Genomic DNA, 12,346 nt, shown 5'->3' with positions numbered 1-12,346 from the left:
CCCCCCCCCAACCCCTCCCGTAACCCTCGGTTTGTTCTCCATATTTATGAGTCTCTTCTGTTTTGTCCCCTTCCCTGTTTTTATATTATTTTTGTTTCCCTTCCCTTATGTTCATCTGTTTTGCCTCAGAAGTCCTCATGTGAGTGAAGTCATATGATTTTTGTCTTTCTCTGACTAGTTTCGCTTAGCATAATACCTTCCAGTTCCATCCACCTAGTTGCAAATGGCAAGGTTTCATTCTTTTTTTTTTTTTTTTTTTTTAAATTTTTTTTTTTCAACGTTTTTTATTTATTTTTGGGACAGAGAGAGACAGAGCATGAACGGGGGAGGGGCAGAGAGAGAGGGAGACACAGAATCGGAAACAGGCTCCAGGCTCCGAGCCATCAGCCGAGAGCCTGACGCGGGGCTCGAACTCACGGACCGCGAGATCGTGACCTGGCTGAAGTCGGACGCCCAACCGACTGCGCCACCCAGGCGCCCCAGGTTTCATTCTTTTTGATTGCCGAGTGATACTCCATTGTGTGTATGTGTGTGTGTGTGTGTGTGTGTATGCACACCACATCTTTATCCATTCATCCATCGATGGCCATGTGGGCTCTTTCCACACTTTGGCTATTGTTGACAGTACTGCTATAAACATGGGGGTGCCTTCGAAACGTGTCCCTTCGAAACAGCACACCTGTATCCCTTGGATAAATGCCTAGTAGTGCAATTGCTGGGTCGTAGCGTAGTTCTCTTTTTAGTTTTTTTGAGGAACCTCCATCCTGTCTTCCAGAGTGGCTGCACCAGCCTGCATTCCCAGACAGATTTTTAAAAAATAATATCTATACCCCACATGAGGTTCAAACTCACGACCCCAAGATCAAGAGTTGCATGCTCCACTGACTGAACCAGCCCGGTGCCCTAGGCTGAGCCTTTTTTGTGTGTTTATTAACATTAGATGTGATTATTGGTATAGTTCGATTTGGGTGTATCATTTTATTCTATTTTTTAAAAATGTTTATTTACCTTTGAGTGAGAGAGCACAAGCCGGGAGGGACAGAGAGGCGGGGACAGAGGATCCTGATGGTGGAGCTCGAACCCATGCACTGCCAGATCATGACCTGAGCCGAAGTCTGATGTTCAACTGACTGAGCCCGCTGGGTGTCCCTCGGTTTATCATTTTCTTGTTTTCTGTTTGGCTTAGTTTTTTATTTTAGAATTGCATTTTAACTTATTGGCTTTTTAGCTGTACTGTCTTCGCATAATTTTTTTAGCGGAGGCTCTAGAAGTTACAATATACATTCTCAGGTTTTCAGTCTACCTAGAGTTAATGTACCACTTCCCATAAAATGTGGAAATCTTGAGAAGTGCCTGGGGGGCTCAGTCAGTTTGGGTGTCCGACTTCGGCTCAGGTCATGATCTCACAGTTCGTGGGTTCGAGCCCCACGTCGGGCTCTGTGCCGACAGCTCGGAGCCTGGAGCCTCCTTTGGAATCTGTGTCTCCCTCTCTCTCTGCCCTTCCCCTGCTCACGCTCTGTCTCTGTCTCTCAAATACAAGTATTAAAAAAATTTTTTTTAATGTGGAAATCTTGCAACTGTATAGGTCTGTTTACCATCCCTGTCTTTTATGGTCTTGTTATGTATTTTAAATTAAGAGGAAAAGTCTTTTATATTTATGCACATATTTACCATTTCTGATGCTTTTCATTCCTACTTAGAGACCTGGTATCATTTCCCTTTGGCCTGAAGAAATTTTTTTTTTAATTTTTCTAATGTTTGTTTATTTTTGAGAGAGACAGAATGAGAGGGGCAGGGGCAGAGAGAGAGGGAGACCCTGAATCCAAAGCAGGCTCCGGGCTCTGAGCTGTCGGCACAGAGCCCGACGCGGGGCTCGAACTCACGGACCGTGAGATCATGACCTGAGCCAAAGTCGGACGCTTAACCGACTGAGCCACCCAGGCGCCCCTTTGGATCTGTAAACTTAATGCCATTAATCAGATTTGGGAAAATTGTGGCCGTTGTTTTTTCAGATTGTTTTTCTGTCCTATGTTTTCTCTCCCCTCCTTCAGAGACCTTGCCTACAAGGGCGCCAGCAGGCCTCTGTGTGGTCCCTTCCGTGCCTGAGTGTTCTGTACCCCGTTCCCACGCACACGTGCCTATCAACTTCTGCTGTGTAGAAGGTTCTCTGATGATCTCCTTTCCGTTCTGCTAAGCCCGTATAAGGAACTGACTGGATTTTGTGATTTTATATTTTTCAGTTCTACAATTTCCATTTTATGGATTTTTTTTTTTTTTTTTTTTTTAAGTTTCTGTCTCTCTGCTGGCACTTCCTGCCTTCACATTACCCGCATGATTTCCGGCACATCCCTGAGCACGGTTAGGACAGCTGAGTCCTCGCCTAAAGATCGCGGACTCCCTTGTTTGCTCAGCCTGACACTGGATTATCTCGGCGTCAGTTTTGGTGGCCTCTCTTGAGAAGGGGTCTCATTCTCCCAATTCCTCACCCATGAGACGGCTTCAGATTCAGTCTTGGACGCGGTAAATGATGCGGAGAATCGGTTCTGTCCTGTGCCTCCCAGATTTCCTCGGTGTGCGAGTCCCCGGGGACAGTGCCCAGGGGTGGGGCCAAAGCTGTAAGAGTAGGAGACTTCCCTAGAGCCCTCGCCTCTTCTAAGCATCAGCGCCCCTCCGGTCTCTGCCTGCTCCTGGTTTTCGGCAGTGTATTCAGCTGGGTTTTTATATCCCGTCTGGGGTCTATAGTTCATAGTCACGGGAGGGCCGGTCGGCGTACCAGAGGCCGACCCTCTGCTATGGCACTACGGATGCGTGTGCGCCTGCATCGGTCTGCAAACTGCCAAGAGACGCGTAGATTTTGAGATCCGAAGGGGTCATTTGAACTTGGCGGAACCGTTCGGACACACCCGTTCTGAGTCTTAACTCAGTGGGATGAGACGGTGTGCCTGGTTTCGCGCGGACGCGCTCTCGTCCCGGGGAGAGCGACGCCTCTTAGTGTCACGGTTGAGAGCGAGGATTCTGGAGACCCTGTGGTCCTGGCTCTCGCGCGGCTTCACTCGCCGTGTGGCTTTGGACACGTGAACTGGCCTCTCTTGGAATCAGGCCAGCCCCCTGTAAAAGGAGTAGGGGTAGGGTTGTGGTAGAGGGTACACAAGGTATAAACGTCCAGCGCTAAACCCTGCACAGCACTTAGAAGACACTCTCTAAGCTGTCGGTGTTATCTGATTTTTCTTTCTTTCTTTTTTTTTTTTTTAATTTTTTTTAAACGTTTATTTATTTTTGAGACAGAGAGAGACAGAGCATGAACGGGGGAGGGGCAGAGAGAGAGGGAGACACGGAATCAGAAGCAGGCTCCAGGCTCTGAGCCGTCAGCCCAGAGCCCGACGCGGGGCTCGAACTCGCGGACCGTGAGATCGTGACCTGAGCTGAAGTCGGACGCTTAACCGACCGAGCCACCCAGGCGCCCCAACTTTCTTTCTTTTTTTAAATTTATTTTGAGAGAGAGACAGAGAGTAGGGGACAGAGCGGGGGAGGGGCAGCGGGAGGGGGACAGAGGATCCCTAGCGGGCTCGGAGCCCGACCCCGGGCTCGAAATCACGAACCGGGATCATGACCCGAGCCGCCCAGGCACCCTACGTGATCTGATTTTGCAGACGATTTTCCTGAACGAAAGTCACTGCCGCGATGCCCTGCACAGAGGGGGCAGGAATTCTTGGTTGGCATTCCGCGACATGGTTGGGCAAAACGGGACAGCGGACGGCCCCGAATCAGATGACTTCGGAGGGATCACGGGGCTTCAAGTTTCAGAGAAAGAAAAACCCTTTTCTGCGATCCCCTGTGATCTGTAGATTCCCCCTGGGGCAGGTGAGAGTCTGCAAGGGGGAGCGAGGTGCGGACGTACGTCCAGCATCTGGCCCGACGTTTCCGAGGCCGAAACAAATCTTGGGATTGAGCTCAGGTGTCTACAGAGGGAATCGACCGAAGTTTCAAAAGGAAGTGCGTTTTTTGGTATTTCCAAGCATGTCTTGAGTATTTGTTTCATGGTGATAGAAAATCAACCTTTGTTGATAGAAACAACCAGAGGTTTTACTATGTTTTTCCTGGTTTCCGTTAATTGCTTTTAATTAATTAATTAATTAATTATTATTTTTACTATATCTGAACTCCCCTCCCTTCCCTTTTTTGTAATGGCTCAGGTTTTTATTTGGGCCCAAATGAGTGTTCATCGTTTGGCTGCCTGAAGTCTGGCCAGGCCTTTAATTCTTTATTTTTGTCTTTGGTCCTCTGGTATTCCTAATTTATTTTTCTTTTTTAATATCAAGAGTATGTGAGTGGTGCACTTTCTGAACCCTCACATGGCCGGCATTCTGTTGGTTCGCACAGGCAAGGCCTTGACTGGGGCATCCAAACCTTGGCTTTCAAACGCCCAGATGTTTGCTATTGTTTTTCGGTGTCAGGGAAGAGGAAGAAGCTTTATGCCTGTTTCTGCGTGTCATTTCTGTTTCATTACATACGGTGTGAGTTTTTCTCCTTAGACACTTCTATATTTTCTTTCTCTTTCAATCAAAAAAGGTCACCAGGTGGGGCGCCTGGGTGGCTCGGTCCGTTAAGCGTCAGGCCAACTTCGGCTCAGGTCACCATTTCGCGGTTCGTGGGTTCGAGCCCCGAGTCGGGCTCTGTGCCGACAGCTCGGAGCCTGGAGCCTGCTTCGGATTCTGTGTCTCCCTCTCTCTCTGCCCCTCCCCCACTTGCGCTCTGTCTCTCAAAAATGAAAAAAACATTAAAAAGTCGCCAGGTTATTTCTAGGCGTGGTCTCTTCCTTAATAGTTCTTAGTATCGGGTGACCCTTTTGAGGTTTCAAGACTGGCCTTATTTTAGACCATTTTTTTCCTCCTACTCAATTGTTGCTTTTTTCTCTGCTCTGTTCCCACGGAACCTGAGTTTTCTGTCGCATCCAGTCTGCCGTTTACCACTCTTCATGTCCTTGCCGATTCAACAGTTAGATTTTTCCCGTAGAAAATCTTTCTCCCTCCAGATCGGACCTGGTCACGCTGGCTTTGGTCTTATAAATGTGCACGTGCATGCTGGGCTTGGCGAATCTCTTTCTTTATTTCTTTTTTCTTTCTTTCTTTCAATTTTTAAATGTTTATTTAAAATTTTAAATGTTTTTATTTATTTTTGAGAGAGAGAGAGACAGAATGTGAGTGGGGAAGGGGCAGAGAGAGGGAGACCCAGAATCCGAAGCAGGCTCCAGGCTCCGGGCTGTCAGCACAGAGCCCGACGCGGGGCAAGAACCCACGAACGGCGAGATCATGCCCTGAGCCGAAGTTGGTCAGACGCTTAACCAGATCTTGTTTCTTTCATGGGGACACGTTTCCTCTCATCCCTCAAGTTGATCTCTTTGCAAATACCCTTTTTTTTTGTTTAACATGTCCACCTGTCCACGAATGGAGGTCTTTTGGGAGGAGATAGACGCCCAGGAGATCCTCTGGGGGCCTGTGCAGAAGTGGGCAGGAAGGGTCCAGACGCAGGACTCCCATGGAAGGCGAGGGAAGAAGGGAGGCCAGTGTAGGAGGAGTCCCAGACTGCAACGCATTTCCCAGGAAGGTTCGGCCAGGCCGACGAAGGAGCCTCCGGCCAAAGTGACCTGTTGGAAGGGGCATCTTGCCGGCTGGGGCTGCCTCAGTGCTGCCGCCGTGCTGACTGGCCGGAAAGCGTCGGCCCAAAGTGTGGCCCTGGTGGACCAAATCCTGCCTTTCCCACCTTGTAGTAGCGTTTTCTCAAACGAGCTATGTAAACTTTCCGAGCATCCGGTCCCTAAACCTGCCACGAGATGGGGGTCCTATCCGTTCTCGGCTCCCGAGGCTTAAATAAGATTGTAGGTAAATGCTTGACAGCTTGTGGGTGCTCAATAAACAGAAGGTGCCGGAGTATTCTGGGGACCACCGTCGTCCGATGGAAAAGCTGCGTGAGCCACACACGTAATCTGAAATTTTCCCACAGTCACATTAAAGAGTACAGGGGCGCTGGTTAATTAAGCATCCGACTGCAGCTCAGGTCGTGATCTCGTGGTCTGTGGGTTCGAGCCCCGCGTCGGGCTCTGGGCTGACGGCTCGGAGCCTGGAGCCTGCTTGGGATTCTGGGTCTCCCTCTCTGTCTGCCCCTCCCCTGCTCATGCTCTCTCTCTCTCTCTCTCTCAAAAATAAACAAACGTTAAAAAAAATTAAATAAAAAAAGAAAACGAACATTTTATTGAACCCAATATATTCAAAATATCATTTCAACATGTAATCAATATAAGACAATAATAAGATAGTTCGCTTTTTTTTGTTTGTTTGTTTTGTTTTGGTACTAAGTCTTTGAAATCTGGTGTGTTTCACTCAGTCGGGACTAGCCGCTGCCCTTTCCCATCTGCCAATGCTCCCTACTAGTTATTTTACTTATCAAATATCCCTCTCCCCCCACGGAGAATAAGCTCCATTCATGGCAGAGATTTTTGCCTGCTTCGTTCATGCCGGGTAATATTTATTGAACGAGGGAACGTACTGTTGGACTAATGTGATGTATCCTATAAGGCGACAATAGAATTCCAAATATTCTCCCCGTTCATCAGTGGATCACCCGGCCCATCCACGGGGTGTGTTTGAAACCTGCGCCTGCCGACATGGGATGCCTTGGACGGCTGTTGAGGAAAATGACCGGAACTGAATGGTTTACCGAAAGCAAATCCGAGAGCAGCCCAAGCGCCCGTGTGAGAGGCTGTCCTACATGCAGCAAGGGGTCTCCATTCGCCGCCCAGCTCTGCGAGGAAGGCAGGCCCTTGTTGCCAGCAGGGGGAGCTGGGCGCCTACAAACGGGATCGGCAAGCGAGGAGGGGCTGGCGGCGGGGAGGGTCCCTCAGACCCTCAGACCCACCGTCCCCCACACAGAATAAGGGACAGCTTACGGTTAGAGGCGGCCGGCCTGGACTGGACCAGACTCAGTCCTTCCTGGTTCTTGGATTCTCCCAGTTCCCCTCTGCCTCCGCGCCGCAGCCGTGAACCCATCATTTACAGTCCCCCCAAACCTCTGCTTCTCCATAAATGCTTCCTTCCTACTCACTTACTCTTGTTTTCTGCTGGAGGAATTTGCATATTCGACAACCGCTTCCTTTTTGTGTTATAAAACATATTGGGGGGCGGGGCGCCTGGGGGGGGTGCTCAGTGGGTGAAGCTTCAGACTGCATCTCAGGTCATGATCTCCCGGTGGTTTGTGCGTTCGAGCCCCGCGTAGGGCGCTGTGCCGACAGCTCAGAGCCTGGGGCCTGCCTCGGATTCCGTGTCTCCCTCTCTCTCTGCCCCTCCCCACTGGTGCTCCCGCATGCGCAGGCTTGCTCTCAAAAACAAAAGTAAAATATAAAGAAATAGGGTTTGTTGATAAAAACAATTTTGAAAGCATTTGGGCATTCATTCTTTATGGAAACATGGGTTTTGGAAAAACGGAGAGTCCCAAACTGGGTAAAGGGGAAAGAACGGGTGAAAATGATGGCAAGACGTACGAACGGAATATCGCACCTGGGGTACAGGTAAGAGCGGCCAGATATAAAAATCGTGCGTAGAGAACGCAAGATCATTATGCGAAAACAAAGGTTATACCTCGGGAAGACGTCCCAGGACATACAGGGGAAGGTTCGCCGGAATTATCACTGGGGGTGTGAAACGGATTATCTCCCCTCCCCGCCCCGATCTCCCACGTTCCCTACCTAATCTGTGACTTGGGGGTCGAAAGCTACTCTCCCGCTCCTGACACAACGAGGCTATCAAGCTGGGGGGGGGGGGTCCACGTGCCACCCCGAGGTCTCCCGTACGCAGCTAGTGCCCGGGGCTGAGCGGGGAGGCTTGGCGGCCTCCCTTGACCCTGAAGCCCCCAGCAGACCTCCCCCCGCCGGGCCTCCCCAGATAAACACGGCATCTGAGCGCCAGCGCTGTGCAAACACCTTCTATCTTGCTTCTCACAACCGCCCTTCAAAGCAGACCCTGTTTCCACCCCGTTTTACAGACAAAACACTGAGGCTGACCAGTACTGACCCAGGCACACGACGCAGAGAGGCCGAGGACTTGGGGCTCTGAGGCCCTGCTGTTTCCATCACCTTCCGGCCTCCTCGCCCGCCCAGCCTCCCCGAGCCCGGCCTGGTCGGCCGGCCTCTCCCTCCGCAGAATGGCCCCAGAGCACCCCTCGGGGAGGCCGGGCTCAGCCTCCAGCCCGCGGGGCCCAGCCCGCGGCCCAGAGGGGAAGGTGCCAGAAAGGCCTCTGAGGACCTCTGCGTCGCCCTCTGCCCCTGTGGGGCCCCTAGGGTTTCTGGGTGAGGGTCTGAGTGTCTCCCGAGGAGAATCCACCTCGTCCCCACCCCGGCCCGGCCGGCTGACCGTTCGACCTCCGTGAGCCTTACGTCCTCACTTGTGAAATAGGGGCCAGCGTCCCTGCCTCCTAGGTGGCCTCAGGATTCAACGAGGCACTTCCCTAAAGCACCCCTCTTGGGCCCAGTGCCTTCTAGTGCTGGGGGGCTGGAGTTACGACCCTGTGCGGTCAGACAAAGCCCAGGAGTCGGGAGTGAGTGGGGCCCTTGGACCAGACCGTGCTGGAATGAGAGCCCTTATGGATGCGAGTTCCAGGCCAGCGTCCTGTGCCCTGACACGTGCCGGGCTTGGAGACTTGCAGTGGCCCGACCTGTGGGCTTTTATTGGTTGATTTAAAAAAAATTTTTTTTAATGTTTATGTATTTTTGAGACAGAGACAGAGCATGAACGGGGGAGGGGCAGAGAGAGAGGGAGACACCCAGAATCCGCAGCAGGCTCCAGGCTCTGAGCGGTCAGCACGGAGCCCGACGCGGGGCTCGAACTCACGGACCGCGAGATCGTGACCTGAGCCGAAGTCGGACGCTTAACCGACTGAGCCACCCAGGCGCCCCTTAATGTTTATTTTTGAGAGAGAGACAGAGCATGAGCAGGGCAGGGGCAGAGAGAGAGGGAGGCACAGAATCCGAAGCAGGCCCCAGGCTCCGAGCCATCAGCTCAGAGCCCGACGCGGGGCTCGAACCCACGGGCTGTGAGATCGTGACCGGAGCCGAAGTCGGGCACCCAACCGACTGAGCCACCCAGGCGGCCCACGTGTGACTCTTGATCTCAGGGTCAAAAGTTTGACCCCACGGTGGGGGTAGAGATTACGTAATAGATAAAAGTTTAAAACATAAAATGCAAATCAGATCGTGTCACTTTTCTTGGCCTAGAACTCCTAGCGGCTTCCCAGGGCCTCCCATGGCCGGGGACCCCCTCCTCCTCCAGCCCCTGCCCCTTGCCTCTGTCTGTAGCCGCATGGGTCACTTCCTGGAACACACACCTCGCCTTTTCTGGGCCCCACACCCCTGCTGCCTCCCTGGATCGGCCCTCTCCGCGCCCCCTTCATGCTGGCCCTTTCCATCCCAGACGACCCCCCGCCCCTCTGGGGGAGGCCACCCCTGTCACTCTCTCTTTCATGACCCTGTTTACTTCCTCTCCCTTATCTGGTTTCTCTGGCGTCTTCTTTATTGTCTGTCCCCCCTCCTGGAAGGGGGGCCGTCCAGGCCCAGGCCGCGTCTGGGTCACAGCTGCCAGGCTCGGGGAGGATGTGCTCATGGGCGCCTGGCTGAACCCGTGGCTTGTGACTGTCCTACAAGCTCATCTACAACAGCAGTACTGGAGGCGGCGGTCGGCCTGGGAAGGGGCCGACCTAGACCGATCGGGGTCCCGGCTCCCACCCGTCCCCGCGCCCGTACCCCCGGATCACTCAGCGGGACAGGGTCAGGTCCCCCCACCTCACGCCGAGGGAGGGGACCCCACCCCAGGCTCTTCTCCTTCCTTTCACAGGATGTAGGAGACAGAGACTCTGACAACATTGGGGGAAAAATAAAGAGCTTGAGAAAAGAGCCTGTTGAATCGTTTAACCACAGGGAAGAAAGAAACCCAGGGCAACATAAGAAACTTCTTTGAAAATTTTCCCCAGAGAAAGAGCACAAGTTCCACTCATCTGCATTCAGAAGTTCATACTGGGGGGAAATCGATCCAATATACGCAAAAAGGAACTTAGTTTCCAATCACGCGTGTCTGCAGAAACACGTAAACTTACGTGGTGAGAGAAAGACGACCAGGCCCTGGTTTCGAGGGCGGGCAAGCCTCGGTGATGTTCTAGGGAAGTATTTCTTCCTGCTCTCAACTCGTCCTTTCATTAAGGGGCCTTTTCTTTTCTTTTTTCTTTTCTTTTCTTTTTTAACGTTTATTTAGTTTTGAGACAGAGAGGATGAACGGGGGAGGGGTGGAGAGAGAGAGGGAGACACAGAATCCAAAGCAGGCTCCAGGCTCCGAGCTGTCAACAGAGAGTCCAACGCGGGGCTCGAACCCATGGACCTCGAGATCATGACCGGAGCCGAAGTTGGACGCTCAACTGACTGAGCCACCCTGGCGCCCACAAAACAAATGGAAATGAACAAACCGACTGAGCCACCCAGGTGCCCCAATGGGGCCTTTCAATAAACGTACCGCTGAATGTCACTTACAGAGAACCCGTGACTAAGCCGCAGTGCGCAGGGTGGTTTGTTTAAAACGCAACTGTGTGACCAGCACGCGCAGCGAGAATCTGATCGTCACCAGCACCGGCAAAGCCCCTTGAGGCCTGCTCCTGGGCCACGCCTCCCAAGGGCACATGCCATCCTGGCTTCCGGAAACCGAACGCGAAGTCAGTTCTGTTGTGCGCGCGTCCGTGTGGGATTCCGCATACCGCTCGGGCTAGTTGTCCATTCACATTTGTTGCCCTGCCGCGTCCGTTCGACGACCGACGGACTTTTGCATGGTTTCCGGTGTGGGAGCATCACCGACGGCCGGCTATGAACGTCCTAGCACATGCTTTTGACGAACGCGTGACCCTTTTCTGTCGGGTACACGCCTACGCCGGTCATAGGAACAGATGCGCTCGGCTTTGGGAGACACAGAGAAATGTCAACCCTTTCTGTCCTTCCTGACAGCGGATTGTGGCCCGATGACCAGCGAGGCTGGGGTTTGTCGGCCACGTGGACGTCCCCTCTCTAGTCTGCAAGACCATTTCGCAAACGCTCTACATCTGAGGGCTTGGAAGGAAGTTCCTTTGACTTTGTGGGTTAAGGAGTGTAGCTCAGCCTGTGCGGCCAAGAAGCACTTGAACGTTTTCCCAAAGTGTAAGGGCAGCAAACAGCCAATCCATAAACAGCCTGGTTGAGTCCGACGTCCCTGGGGTGGGCACGACTCTTCCCCCGCGGCATCCCCTCTGGCACAAAGCGTGGCGAAGGGACGAGTCAGGGAATGGGCGCTTTCTGCCAGGCCGCCGCATCTGGCATTCTTTTCGCCCCTCGTTGTGCCTAACCAGACCCAGGGTCACTGGTTACGTCACTCACCCAAGGTTCTAAGCGGGCAGGTTATTGTAACGCCGTCTGTTGTGACGAGTTATCTGTTGTAACACCAGCATCGGTGCATTCAAAACAGCCAAAAAAAAAAAAAAAAAAAAAACACCCCAAAAAACCCCTCATTTTTCTGATTCTGGAACAAAAGCTTGCAAGAATTCTGGAAAACACAGAGAGTATAAAGATGACATTAAGGGGCGCCTGGGTGGCTCCGTCGGTGAAGCGCCCGACTTCGGCTCAGGTCATGGTCTCGAGGTTTGTGGGTTCGAGCCCCGCGTCGGGCTCTGCGCTGACAGTGTGGAGCCTGCTTGGGATTCTCTCTCTGCCCCTTCCCCACTTACACTTTCTCTCTCAAAATAAATAAACTTGGGGAAAAAAAAAGGCGGCTCCTGTAAACACACCTGCTGACCGCCGGCTCTTCACAAGGGGTCCTCACTGACCACCTGCCTGCGTGATGTTCCCTTCCTGCCGCCCAGGCTGTGCTGTTCCGTCCCTGCTCCGTGGATGGGTCCTGTCTGAGGGCCCCGGGGTCAGTTAAACACCCTCTGGGAACCTTTCTTTTCCTTTTTTTTATTTTATAAAGCACTTACCTGGGGCTTTCCGTGTTCTGGCAACCGTTTTAAGTGCTTCATAAGTACTGATTTAACAACCCTGCAAAGGCTGGGCCTTCTCCTTGTTCTGAGGATGGGGATGATGGCTCAGGGGCCAGCTGGGCCTGACCAGAGGGTGACACTGCCTGGCAGGAGGCGCTGGGGCCACTCAGAAGTAGGGAGGGGGGTCTCTGCTGGGGGAAGAGGCCAGCCGGTCTGGCCTGGGTCTCAGGCACACATTTCCTGATTCATCACTCTATTTCTTTTCCTTTCCTTTCCTTTCCTTTCCTTTCCTTTCCTTTCCTTTCCTTTCCTT

Source organism: Panthera uncia, chromosome F1 (assembly GCF_023721935.1).
Source record: "Panthera uncia isolate 11264 chromosome F1, Puncia_PCG_1.0, whole genome shotgun sequence".
Lineage (NCBI taxonomy): Eukaryota > Metazoa > Chordata > Mammalia > Carnivora > Felidae > Panthera > Panthera uncia.
Note: the sequence above shows the minus strand (reverse complement) of the source record.